This window comes from Lepisma saccharinum, chromosome 2 (assembly GCF_977018435.1).
Source record: "Lepisma saccharinum chromosome 2, izLepSacc3.1, whole genome shotgun sequence".
Classification (NCBI taxonomy): Eukaryota; Metazoa; Arthropoda; class Insecta; order Zygentoma; family Lepismatidae; genus Lepisma; species Lepisma saccharinum.
Genome location: NC_139230.1, coordinates 150,357,812 through 150,369,999, shown reverse-complemented (window position 1 = coordinate 150,369,999; position 12,188 = coordinate 150,357,812). Strand labels below are relative to the sequence as shown.

The following is a 12,188-nucleotide window of genomic DNA, read 5'->3' as shown; positions in this document are numbered from 1 at the left end:
TTTTAATTTGGGGGGGGGGGGGGGTACAAAATTCAGCCTCCCGTATATAAAGTGTATTTCATAAAGTGAGCAGTTTTTAAATCGCTTGTCATTTCTTTGTTTGAAGGTTGGCAACACTGTTCTTATCATTTTCGTAATCTATGATCACTCCGATTATTACTTGAGCAATTTGTTGGCATTTGTTCAGTTTAGTTGCCATGGAGCGGTTCACTATCGAGCAACGCGTCGTTATCTTGAAAACACATTACAGAACAGGGAAGGGGAGTCTTATGCACAGACAGTTAGTAATTTTCGCGCGATCTTCGGACTTAACAATGCCCCCCCCCCCTCACCCCAACAACAGTTAGGAGGTTGGTGAAGAAATTCGAGATATCCGTGTCAGTTGCAACCATAAATTCGCTTGGGTGAAAACGTAGTCGTCGCACAGATGAAAACATTGCAGTAGTGCAAGACAGTGTGAATGTTAGCTCCGCGAAGTCACTTCGCCGTCGTTCACAACAGTTGGGAATATCGGTATCCTCAGTGCAACGAATACTGGAATACTGAAAGAACACCTTCATATGCACCCTTACAAGGTTCAGTTAACGCAAGAGATCAAAGCAACCGATCATGCGAAACTAAGAAATATGCCATATGGACATATGCCAGACATCATTTTTCACTTTTCAATTATTAAATCGTAGTGAATGTGTAAAATAATAAAAATAAAAATGTCAACTTTCATGCAATTTTGGCTGAGTTATTCCATTTTCAAAAACTGCGCACTTTATGAATCACCCTTTATACCTTTATACCCTTTATATGTATATGTGTATATACATATACACACACACACATACTACTTCACAGGTGCGTATCTAGAAATACATTTGGGGCTCCAATCTCGTGTCGCAATAATAATTAGGATAACCATCTAGTATTCAGGGTGTAGCAGAAATAACTCCCGGATTTCATTCGTGAATAACAAAGCAACCATAGATGATATGCAAAATTTTATTTCAGTTGGAAAGAACAAGGATTACCATTTTGTTTCCCATATGTACCGAGACAACTACATGAACGCCCCTACTTTTTTAGGAAGACGGCACGCAGTTACTGTAACGTCTGACCGTTATGTATGGATGTTACGCAACTTCCTGCAGCCGCAATCGAACGAACGTGGCAAATTGGCTGTGTGGTTCCCACAGGATGGTGCCAAAGCACGCGTGAACGTGCTACGTGAATTGTTTCCAGGGCGTCTGATCTCACTTCGAAGTGACCTTCCATGGCCAAATCGTTCCCTGGAGCTGGCAACCTACGACTTGTTCCTGTAGGAGTACCTGAAGACTAAAGTTTACCAAGGAAGGCCGAGGACAGCCAATGATCTGAAAATGGTATCAGACAGGAAAGAGCTGCAGTACCGACCAGACATGTCTAGAAGGGTAATGCAGAACTTCAGGGCGAGACTTCAGAAATGCGTACACTGTGCAGATCGGCATTTGGACGATATCATTTTAAAACAGTCAACTATGTCACACAAAATGGTGGCTTGTGGCAATTTTGACAAAATTGGAACATTTTGTTCTTTGCAAATGTGCAACAAAATGGTAAACCTTGTTCTTTCCAACTATGCAATAAAGTTTTGCATAACATCTATCGTTGCTTTGTTATTCACAAACGAAATCCGGGAGATAGTTCTGCCGCACCCTAACTTTTAATTGTTACGCTGTTCAAGTATGGTATTGGCATTGATGGAAATTGTTTATAACAAATGCTAAACAATTATATTTTGTTAATTTTAGTTTTACTACTTGATAAGTCTTTCGGGGGAGGGGTCCGGACCCCATGGACCCCCACAAAAACGTCCTTGATACCTAGGTATAATGTGAAGATATGAGAAATACTCTGTTAGAACAGCACACACGAATGTCCTGTTATTTAATGCAAAATTTGTATAAATATTCAGATTTAAAAATCAGAACAATTCTGAAACACACAAGGCTAAGCTCTGGACCTCATTCTGGGCTTATTTGGATTTCACGGAACGGAAAATCAGGAGTGAGGGGGATCTTGAACCACCCCAACCAGAAATAATCATCTCCCACCCACTGGATATAGAAACTACATTATATAGAGTTCCACTTCAGTTCAGTTCATTCTAATTTTAAGAGTCCCATAGCTACGCATAAAAATATCTTTAAACAATTTATGGCAGATGTGTATCACATCCAATGCCTTTTAGAAGCCATGCATTTGGTATTTTCTCAAACATCTATAGGGCGTTATATTAAACAATAAAAGAAATTGAGTTCAGATGGTTCCCAATCAACTCGTAAGAATTCTAACTTTGAAATTTTTGTGAAAAATTTGACAAATCATTTATTTGTAATATAATTAGCTGTACCTAATGACGCTCTTCAAGTACTGAAACTAATATCATTCGATACATTTACAAAACCGAAATAACTTCAGCTCTCAGAAGAAGCAAGAAAAGCCATACGCTCAAAAGTTTATTCTTTCTTTTCAATTTTTGGTGGACAATGTGAAGAGCCGGCCAAGGTTTATTTTCGTATGTAGTGGTATTAAATGCAGATACATGCGTGTGTTTTAGGGTATGTCAATTTCTCGTTTATGTGAAAATGTAAACTTTAATGTAAACAAAAGCATGTGCACGTCACAGTTAAATATTTTCGCATCTACAAAGAAAATCCAAAACACATTCACACCTCGCCGGACTCCGTGGCGGAGTGGTTAGCACAGCGCGCTACAACGCCAGGGGTTCTGGGTTCGAGTTCCGGGTAAGGCATGGGTATTTGTGTTCGTCCAGTTGATAAGAAACAAAGAAAATGTAAGAATTGAAGAGTGTAAAAGTGAGAAAGAGTGAATGGTGGGGGATACCTCCGTGTAAGGGGTATTTCCTTTAAAAAAAAAAAAAAGAGGGGTTAGCATAGCGCGCTATGACGCCTGAGGTCCCAGGTTCGAATCCTGGCCTGCCCATGGGTGTTATTTTTGAGTGTCCATCAATTTCATCATATCATCACTCATCCCCATCTTCGCGATTAGCCAAAAGTGGCAGTAATGCGAAGTAAAATAAACCAAATCAATTTATCAAACATTCCCATCTCACTCAAAGACCTTGGGAATCCAATCCAAAATCTACCAATAGAACCTGCAGTGAGTCTCATTTATCTCGTGCTTTCATCTGACTATTGTAATTTTCTTACAATTTAACTTTAAGAGTTTAACATAAAATGGCGTTGTTTGTGTTGTATTCGATATCACAATTAGATTTTAAGCAATTAATGTACAATTATAAGTATACCTAATACATAGGTAAAAATAAGTATCCCCCTCTGATAAAATCGCAAGTTGCATCCTGTTTAAATGTCTAGGAAAAATTTCATTTCACCTAAGAATGATATCGCGATGCGATGCGTCGAGAATTGTCACAGCCTTATCTCGTCTTCTGTGTGGTGAAGTCCTTCTCGTTCTTGTTGGTGCTTATTTTTCTTTCGGTTTCCACTCAGAAGTTATGAAAACTTCTTCCAAATTCACCTCATTCTCAGATAGGCTAGTCGGCACTCTTATTTTTTAAAAAATAAATATCTTAATGTATAGGTTTAAGTATAGTTTTCCCAACACCCTCTTATACAAATTTATGAAAAATATGGGTGAGGTACAGGAGTACATTGTAGCCCCCGAGTTGGTCTGTCGTGTCTCGTCTCGTTCGTGTAAGTATTTAGTTTCAGAAAATTCAAGTTTAAATATTCAAAAGGAAATGGGGTCAGTCATATACTCTTCTGATGAATATTTGTATCTTTTAATCGACACGACCACTTCTTTAGAAAAGTGTACCCCCCCCCCCCTTTACGCAAAGCAGCATTCGTCTGCAGCGTAATTGTCTTGAGAAGCAATCTGATTCCATCATTCCATACACATTTTAAACAATTTTCATCTCCTTAACACTAGAAGCGCCAAGCCGGTCATTTTGACAGTTTTTCAAATTTCATTTTCTGCTTTGTACAGAAACCTTTTTCTTCGTGCGTTGAAATTTTGTGACTTTTCCTAAAATTTGCAGTACATTATTACTGCTATGCGTTATTTAGAAAAAATATAATACTAATGGAAATATTTGTTTCTACCTAGAAGCGCCGTTGCCGGTCATTTTGACCGCTAATGTATTTCAATGGAAAACCGCTTCTCGATTGGAACGTTACTTATAGTTTCCACCCCTATTCTTCCTTTCTCTTTTATGTTGGCGTATTGTCGAAGCTGATAAGGAGAAAGTGAAGACTCAGTTTCGTTTGAACACTACAGTTTGTAAGCATGTTTTCTAGACAATGGGTGCGTTCCGAAAGTCTTAACGAAACGAACGCATTCAACGAAAATAACTGGGCTCGTGAATCTGGTGAAACCAGTTATTTTACGGACTTATGGGACACTCTAGGCGAAAGCGCAGGCGCAGCGTTTTGTTTAGAGAAAGTTTCCGCATGGCGTCAACGGAAGGAATGTCCTTATGGCAAAAATAAACTCTTATTATGGCCACTGTTACTCATTTTAATCACATTCTAAGAACGGTCAAGGCATACTTATCTTGTGCATGTTGCTTCATATCGCTATCTGTTAAAATTATAATACATTTTCCGAACTAGTGCAGTTTGAATCCATCAGCACGCGCTTTGTCTGCAAAGAGCAGACGATTTTCACGGAACAAACCAGCATCCTGGCCCGTGCGTTTGGTGTATCTCGTTCTTGCACGAAACGCACGGAATGCGACTTTTGGGACAGCATAATGAAACTCACGAAACGCACGGAAGCACTTATGGAACGGCCAGTTACCATAACTCGTTTAACGCGTTAAACTCGTGCGACTTTCGGAACGGGCCCAATGTGTCCTCAGGGGACACTCCAGGGGAAAATCTGACAGTTGACGAACAATTGTTTCCTTCGAAAGCGAGGTGTAGATTTACACAGTACATGCCAAAAATTTTGGATGCTAGTAGACGTACATTCCAAATATATGTGCAATGCCTTTCCGTACCTTGGGAAAGATGACTCAAGGAATGATAATGTTACTGTAGCTGAAAATGTTGTATTGAGAATTACTTCACCTTATCTAAATCCGGGTAGAAATGTAAATACTGACAATTATTTCGCATCGTTAAAACTCGCTGAAAAGCTAAAGGAGAAGAAGACAAGCCTAATTGGCACTATGAAGAAAAATAGAAAGGAGATTCCTAATGAAATTGTGAACATTAGAACAGAAGTGTGTGAAACATGTTTGCTAAAAAAGGGGGACATTACATTGTGTGCATACCAAACTAAATCAAACAAAAATGTTCTACTCCTAAGCTCCGTGCATTCAGATGTAGAAGTAGATTTGCAAAGCCAGAAGAAACTCTCAGAAACAATCAAGTATTACAACAAAACTAAATGCGTTGTTGATGTTGTTGATCAAATGGCACGCAAATATTCAGTCCGTGCTTCATCACGTAAATGGCCGGTACATGTGTTTTACAATATCTTAGATCTGGCAGCAATAAATGCATAGGTTATGTTATTCCACAGAACTGACACCAAAGATTGTGATGCAATAAGGATCTAACCAACAATGGGAAACAATGAACTGAAAAAAAATTAATTTAATCATCTTTGCAATAATTGTACCACATTTGAATGTGTCCATGTAAACTGGAAACTTCAGACATGCTTTTGAAATCAACTATACAATAATACAAACAAAACTCAGATTTATGGATTTTTTCAAACTTTCAAATGCTAATATCTCGAAAACAACTTTTTGAGGGTTAGCTCCTTCTTGCACCGAGCCCTTCATATAATACAATTCACACAATATTTTGCAAAATGGCTAACGTAGCCAGTAGGCAAACATTCTCTGTAGTGATGCAAGAGTCTCCCCTTTGAAGGAAATAGAGTCCGTGGTGGACTAAGGAACCCATGCTTTAATGTTTTAGCAAGTACAAAAAATGTATTACAAATTTTTACACAATTCATCAAAGTGTAGATAATATGTAACCATTATTATTTAATTAATTCGATTTTTCTTGCATAACACAATACAATGGTGTTGTTGGATTCAATGGTGTTGTTGGATACCTTTGTGAGTAAAAATCTTGCATACTGGAAACTAGAGGGAATCATTATGAAGCATGATTTATAAAGGGCTCTCTTAATCAGTTTTGCAGAGAGGCCCAAATCTGTTGGTACATATTAATCATCTATTAACATTATCGACCTGTAAATATCAAGTAGACACAGTCCCTATTAGCTTATTTATGTTAAACTTTATATTCTTTGCAGTGGCGTGCCCAGGATTTTCGAAAGGGAGGGGTTGTGTCTACAATTTTAAGTAGTCATTCCTCATTTTGCCATATTTTCCTGCCGTTGACGTTATTTTTTTTTTAAATATTGGACCAAAAGTGGGGTATAACCCTCACTAGTCCCCCCTTGGGCACGCCACTGATTCTTTGGCAATCTGGAAAGATCGTTATCGAAATATTGTAATTTGATGTTGCTCGAAGTTTTTGTTGTTCGTTGCAGTTTCAAGATATCATCCATTTATCTCTTTTGGGGGGAGGGGGCAAGTGCCTCTGTGTACCCTGCTATATCTGCCAATGCGACGCAATATATTAAGAAATTGCCCCCTCTAGGTGTGACTTCGCCCCCCCCCCCTACAAAGAATTCCTGGCTACGGGCCTGGGGCAAAAATTCCTGTCCCGATTACGACTTCGGGAATGACTTCCCGACTTTTCGGGATCCAAAGCAGTCGGGAAATACCGAATGGTCATTTTAAAAAGTCGTCAATTCTCGACGTTTTCTGCATTGTAAATGTCTGGCACTTATGGGAAATTGTTAGTTTTGTACCAGAAGTGCAAAAGAAGCACTTAAGATGGAAATTGCGTGTAGAATTCGAGATTCCAAGAGGTTTGGGAAATTTCGAACATATCCCAGCCCGAAAATTTTCCCCGTCCCGAATGTCGGGATTTAAAGAATTTTCCGTCCAGACCCAAACAATTGTGTAGCGCACAATTTTTTTTAACGACTTGAACCATAATTTACTGGGGAAAGGTTGACTTTCTTTTGTTTAAAACCTGTTTTTTTAAACTCATGTTTAAAACTATATTTAAAACAAATAAAACCTGTTTTAAACAAAAAAAAAGTTTGTTTTGTTCTTTTTTTTAAAAAAACACAAATTTTGCCATTTTACGGATTCAGGGGGTACAGTACCCCTTCAAAAATTTGGGGGGTAGAATGTGCCCCTGTACCCCCCCCGTTCCTGCGCCACTGAATCGATAGAAAGTTGGGGTAAACAAACCGTTTCAAGTTCTATGCTGAACCCATTTCGTTTGTTGAGCCATTCTACAGAATTTTGTGTAGTGAATAATAAGTAACGCAAGTCCAAAACTCGAATATTATATGCATAATTGAACTTAAAACTGCAATTTCCCGAAAAATTAATTAATAATAAATCCTAACACATTCGAAATGCAATGGATAGTACGAGCTATTTGTGCGACTGTAATTGAACGTATTTTTCAAAATCTTTCTCAGTTGACCATAACTTCTTCTTACATTTAAAAAAAAATCACGAGTCGCCACTGATCCTTTCTTTAAATCTGTGGTAAATCATCTGGTGGCAAAAATCCATGCTCCCAATAACTTAGTGTTTTATTTTACAAAAGCTTCGACTCGTTGCAACATTGATCACCGAAAGACAAAAAGGAAAGAAGTGGCTATTCACACACAAGATGAACTCTAAGCTCCGCCTTTTCATTTAATACGTCATTTGAAATATTAAAAGCACAAAATTTCAAACCTGTGTAAAACTTATATGTATATTTTGCTGTGTGAAAAATTATTTATCTATATTATATGTTTATATTAGTAGTTTTGGTAATTAAGTTTCTGTGCAATTTGGGTACAGTTTGTGACATGTTAAACATAGAGTGGCGGGGGTTGAGTAGAACTTTAGTGTGAGAAGACACGCCGTTAAAGAATCGTCTGTTGTAGAAAACTGGAAGAAGTGTTTTTGTTTAAGCTGCGTCGTCCAGCAGGATATAATTTCTTGTCTAAGAGAAACATCGTAAGTTTAAAGATAAAAACACAAAGCAATGAATTGAACTATTTTATTTTGTCTTGCAAATGCATTGCTAATGATGTAAAAGTGAAGCAAATTAAATAATATTGTGTCCCATGGACAGCTTGACGTAACATCACAAATCATTTTTCTCTTGATAACTGTGTTGTATTTTGTAACTTGAACAGAATGTAAACTGTATAACCCATGCATGTAAAACATCCGTTGCTTTACTGGGAGAGCCATGTGAATCCTGATGACAGTTGGTTTTTCTTTCTTTCAATACTGTAGTTGTATGGGGTCCGTGTCGAAATCTTACACCCTCGATTTCGCAGGTGATTTTTTTTCTTTTATTAAGATTATGTGCTGCTAATTGTGCATAATAAAATTTTGGAGCGCGGAAACAAGTATTTACGACTGTAAAGCCGTTTGAAGTTGAGGGTAAAAATCTGATATTCCCCGGACACCTATAACTTCTTCGTTTTGTCAATTTGGTAACATTATCGTATGAGGGAAACGGATTCCTTCAAATTTACAGGAGAAAGTACTTACGGAAATCATTTTCTTTAGCGTTGTGGAAGTTCCTGAATATAGATTTGATCCATTTTAATGTGAATGCGTGTTTTCTGCGAAAATCTCTGTCCGACATCCTGTTTCTGCTCCCGCCATTTGCTTTCTGCATGAGAGTGCAATGTTCCGTGTGCTAAGATGATGCAACCCCGTAGCCAGTGTTTCAGCCTCGCCGTGTTTTCACTAGAACCACGTGTCTAGTATTTTTAATTTTTTTTTAACTATGCTTGCCTAACCTAACCTAACCTAACCTTACGGAAAATGGTTTTTGGGGCTAACGTGAATGGTTTTTGGGGTACTACTTTACTATACCGGAGCCACCTATCAATGATTTATTTTGCAATTTTTTACATTGCTAACGTACTATTCTGCATTGCGGAACATTTCTTTAGGTGAAATAATGAATTTCTAACTAAAATAATGTCTATTTCTTACATTAACGAGTACTTACTGTTGTTCCTTATTTCCCACAAACCATCCACGGATAACCCAAAAATTCACGATAGCCCCACGAACCATCACGGGGACGAGGTATGCCTACTAGGTTAGGTTCCATTAAAACTCCTTTCGTTCAATTTAGCATATACGGACAATACGAGAGCGTATTGTGCTCTCGTGCAGAAAGCAAATGGCGGCAGCAGCAATAGCGCGTCGGAAATAGATTTTCGTAGAAAACCACATGCATTCGCATTAAAATGGATCAAAACTACATTCCCGAACATCAACAATGCTACAGAAAATGATTTGCGTAAGTACTTTCTCCTTTAAATTTGTAGAAATCCGTCTCCGTCATAGTAAAGTGTTACCGTTTTTGGGGCTAACGTCAATGGTTTTTGGGGCTAACGTCAATGGTTTTTGGGGCTAACGTCAATGGTTTTTGGGGCTAACGTCAATGGTTTTTGGGGCTAACGTCAATGGTTTTTGGGGCTAACGTCAATGGTTTGTGGGGCTAACGTCAATGGTTTGCGACGTATTAGCATAATTTCAAATCCACCTGCCCCAATACTATTTTTCGCACTAACACATATAGGTACCGAAGAAATAAGCCTGAAATTAAACCTCAAAAAGTAACGTGCCTCTTCATCCCAAGTGCAGGCTGAAATGCAGGTTGAAGTTAATTTGAAAGTCCAAAATAGTATGTATGTCAAAAGTCTTTGTTGTCCTTTTCCACAGAATACTACCCTCCCCGACCCATACCAGGTCTCACTTAATTCACAACACTTGAGGAACTTTGTGTTCTGATGTCACGGGAGAAAGATTTTTAATTTTAGGCTAGATGCCTATGAATGACGGAGAGGAATGAAAAGATTGTTAATGTGCTCTAGTTATATAAGTGGAGTGTAGAAGAGCATGGTCATGGTTTGGTTAACAAATTGATGGAATTTGGTGTTCTGCCAAAGGAGGGTAGTTACATGTGTCCACATGGGCATACTTTGAAATTGTACAGAAACCGTACGTGTATTGATAAGAGCATGTGGAATGTGGATTTTAATTAGAGGTAAGTTTTAAAACTGTGATTTAGTTCCTTTGATTAAAAATGTCTCTTCACCATTTACGTGCTACAAAAGTGTAGAACCATGGATGTATAGGTCACGCACCATTGGCAAATAGCCCCACACACCATTCACAGGAAGGTTAGGTTAGGTTAGACAGACATAGTTAAAATTTGGGGTCGTAGAACCATGCATGCGTAGGTCACCCACCATTGGCAAATAGTCCCACGCACCATTCACAGGAAGGTTAGGTTAGGTAAACATAGTTAAAATTTGGCATTGTAGAACCATGCACGCATAGGTCATGCACCATTCACAGTAAGGTTAGGTTAGTTGCAGTTGGGTTAGGCAAACATAATTAAAACTTGTGGTTGTAGTATATCTGGAATATGTATTTCGTTGTGAAACAATAGATCTTGCTATAAATAATGAGCAATTCTACATTGTTGGTTGAGATCATGGACCCCCTTGTTTTCCGATTTCTAGATGTGACCCCCCCAAATTTTAATTTCAGATTCGTGGTTGTGAGGCCTAAATTAGTGAGTATGCGAAATATTAACAAAATTGGAGAATATCTCTATATTGTAAATTCGCTCCGGTTAGGCTAGCTAGGTTTAGTTCTCTTAGCCTAAATAATAATTTTCCATTGTATTTATGCTAATGACACCTAATGTAACCTCGTATGCATTCCTTGTCTGACGTCACAACACAAGGTTGCTCAAGTGTTGTGCAATATGTGAGATCCTACCATACCATCATACAAATAAGGAAGTTGCAAATTATCCCATCCCACAAGCATCCATTATGGAAGCCCTGAAAAACTATAGACACTGCGAACGTAAGGAACTTCAATATCAAAAAAGTAAGTTTCGTAGCCTTAAATGTACAAAAAAAATACCTTCCGTGCTATTTAGAAACACCCTTTGTTACAAGAAACTTATTTATTTGATAAATATTTTAAATGTTTGCGAAATCGAGGGTGTAAGATATTGGCCCGGAGCCTATTTTAGTATCGGATTAAAGAAAAATGCACCAAATCCAACTGGATATTTATTTCATTCAATATCTAATTTATGTTCATAGCATGTAGCTCCAAGCTTCTAACCTTCTCCCACAATCATTTCCACATTTTATGCAATTGCCATAAAACTTAGAAAAAATGGTAAAACTTTACTATTCCACAAACACATGTAACTTCTTCGTTTCGTCACTTTTAACATTCGTACTTACCTATCTGCTTTCCGAAACATTCTTGAAGGTGTATTCACATTTCAATTTTTCACATTACGAGTACTTCTTTATTTGCGTTGTTTCATTTGCGTAAGAAACAGTATGGTGCGTACACCTTTGTAGATCATCACGCATCGTGCTTGTTTTGTCGATGCAGTGTTTTCAACCTTCGTAACCCAAAAAATACTCAAGTGGATTTTTTTTTTTAGCTTTGCATTATTTTACGAACAAAATTTTAACTATGCTTGCTTAACCTAACCTAACCTTGCCAGAAATGGTTCGTGGGGTTATGCGTGAATGGTTTTTGGGGCTATCCAATAATAGTTTGTGGGGCTACCCATTTTTTCAAGTACCCAATTACAAAAACCAGTGGATCTTCCACACCCGGTATGAGTTTAACCACACATCCACGACACATCATCTTTTCGGAAAACTGGTGTGGTTGGAAACCCTGCAATCGACAAAACACAAGCATGACACACTATAATCTACGGAGGTGTACGCGCTAAAGGCTATTGTGCGTCGGAGAATTACTTTTCAACAAAAATAATGAATTTCCGCTATGATACATTCACAGAAAACACCTTCCAGATGTTAGACTTGCTACAGGAATGTATTACCGTAAGTAGTTTCTTGTGTAAAAATGAAGAAATCTGTTTGTGGAATAGTAAATTAGTACCCAAAAAATCATTAAACATTCGGAATTGTTACCCACAAAATATTAGCAGTAAATAATATACCTTACTAGAACATGTTAACAATTAATATAAGATTGACACATTTTCAGTTTTATAAAAAATGTTTTTTTTTTCTTTCAT

General features: G+C 37.8%; 1 protein-coding gene across 1 annotated transcript in view; it reads left to right on the top strand.

Moving 5' to 3' along the window:
- The first annotated feature begins 8,008 nt into the window (after positions 1 to 8,008).
- LOC145984533 (uncharacterized) overlaps positions 8,009 to 12,188 on the top strand; it is a 49,401-nt gene continuing 45,221 nt past the window's right edge. The window contains exon 1 of the mRNA XM_083118186.1: positions 8,009 to 8,083. The gene's annotated coding sequence lies outside the window, so the exon portion shown is untranslated. The remainder of the gene's footprint in view (positions 8,084 to 12,188) is intronic.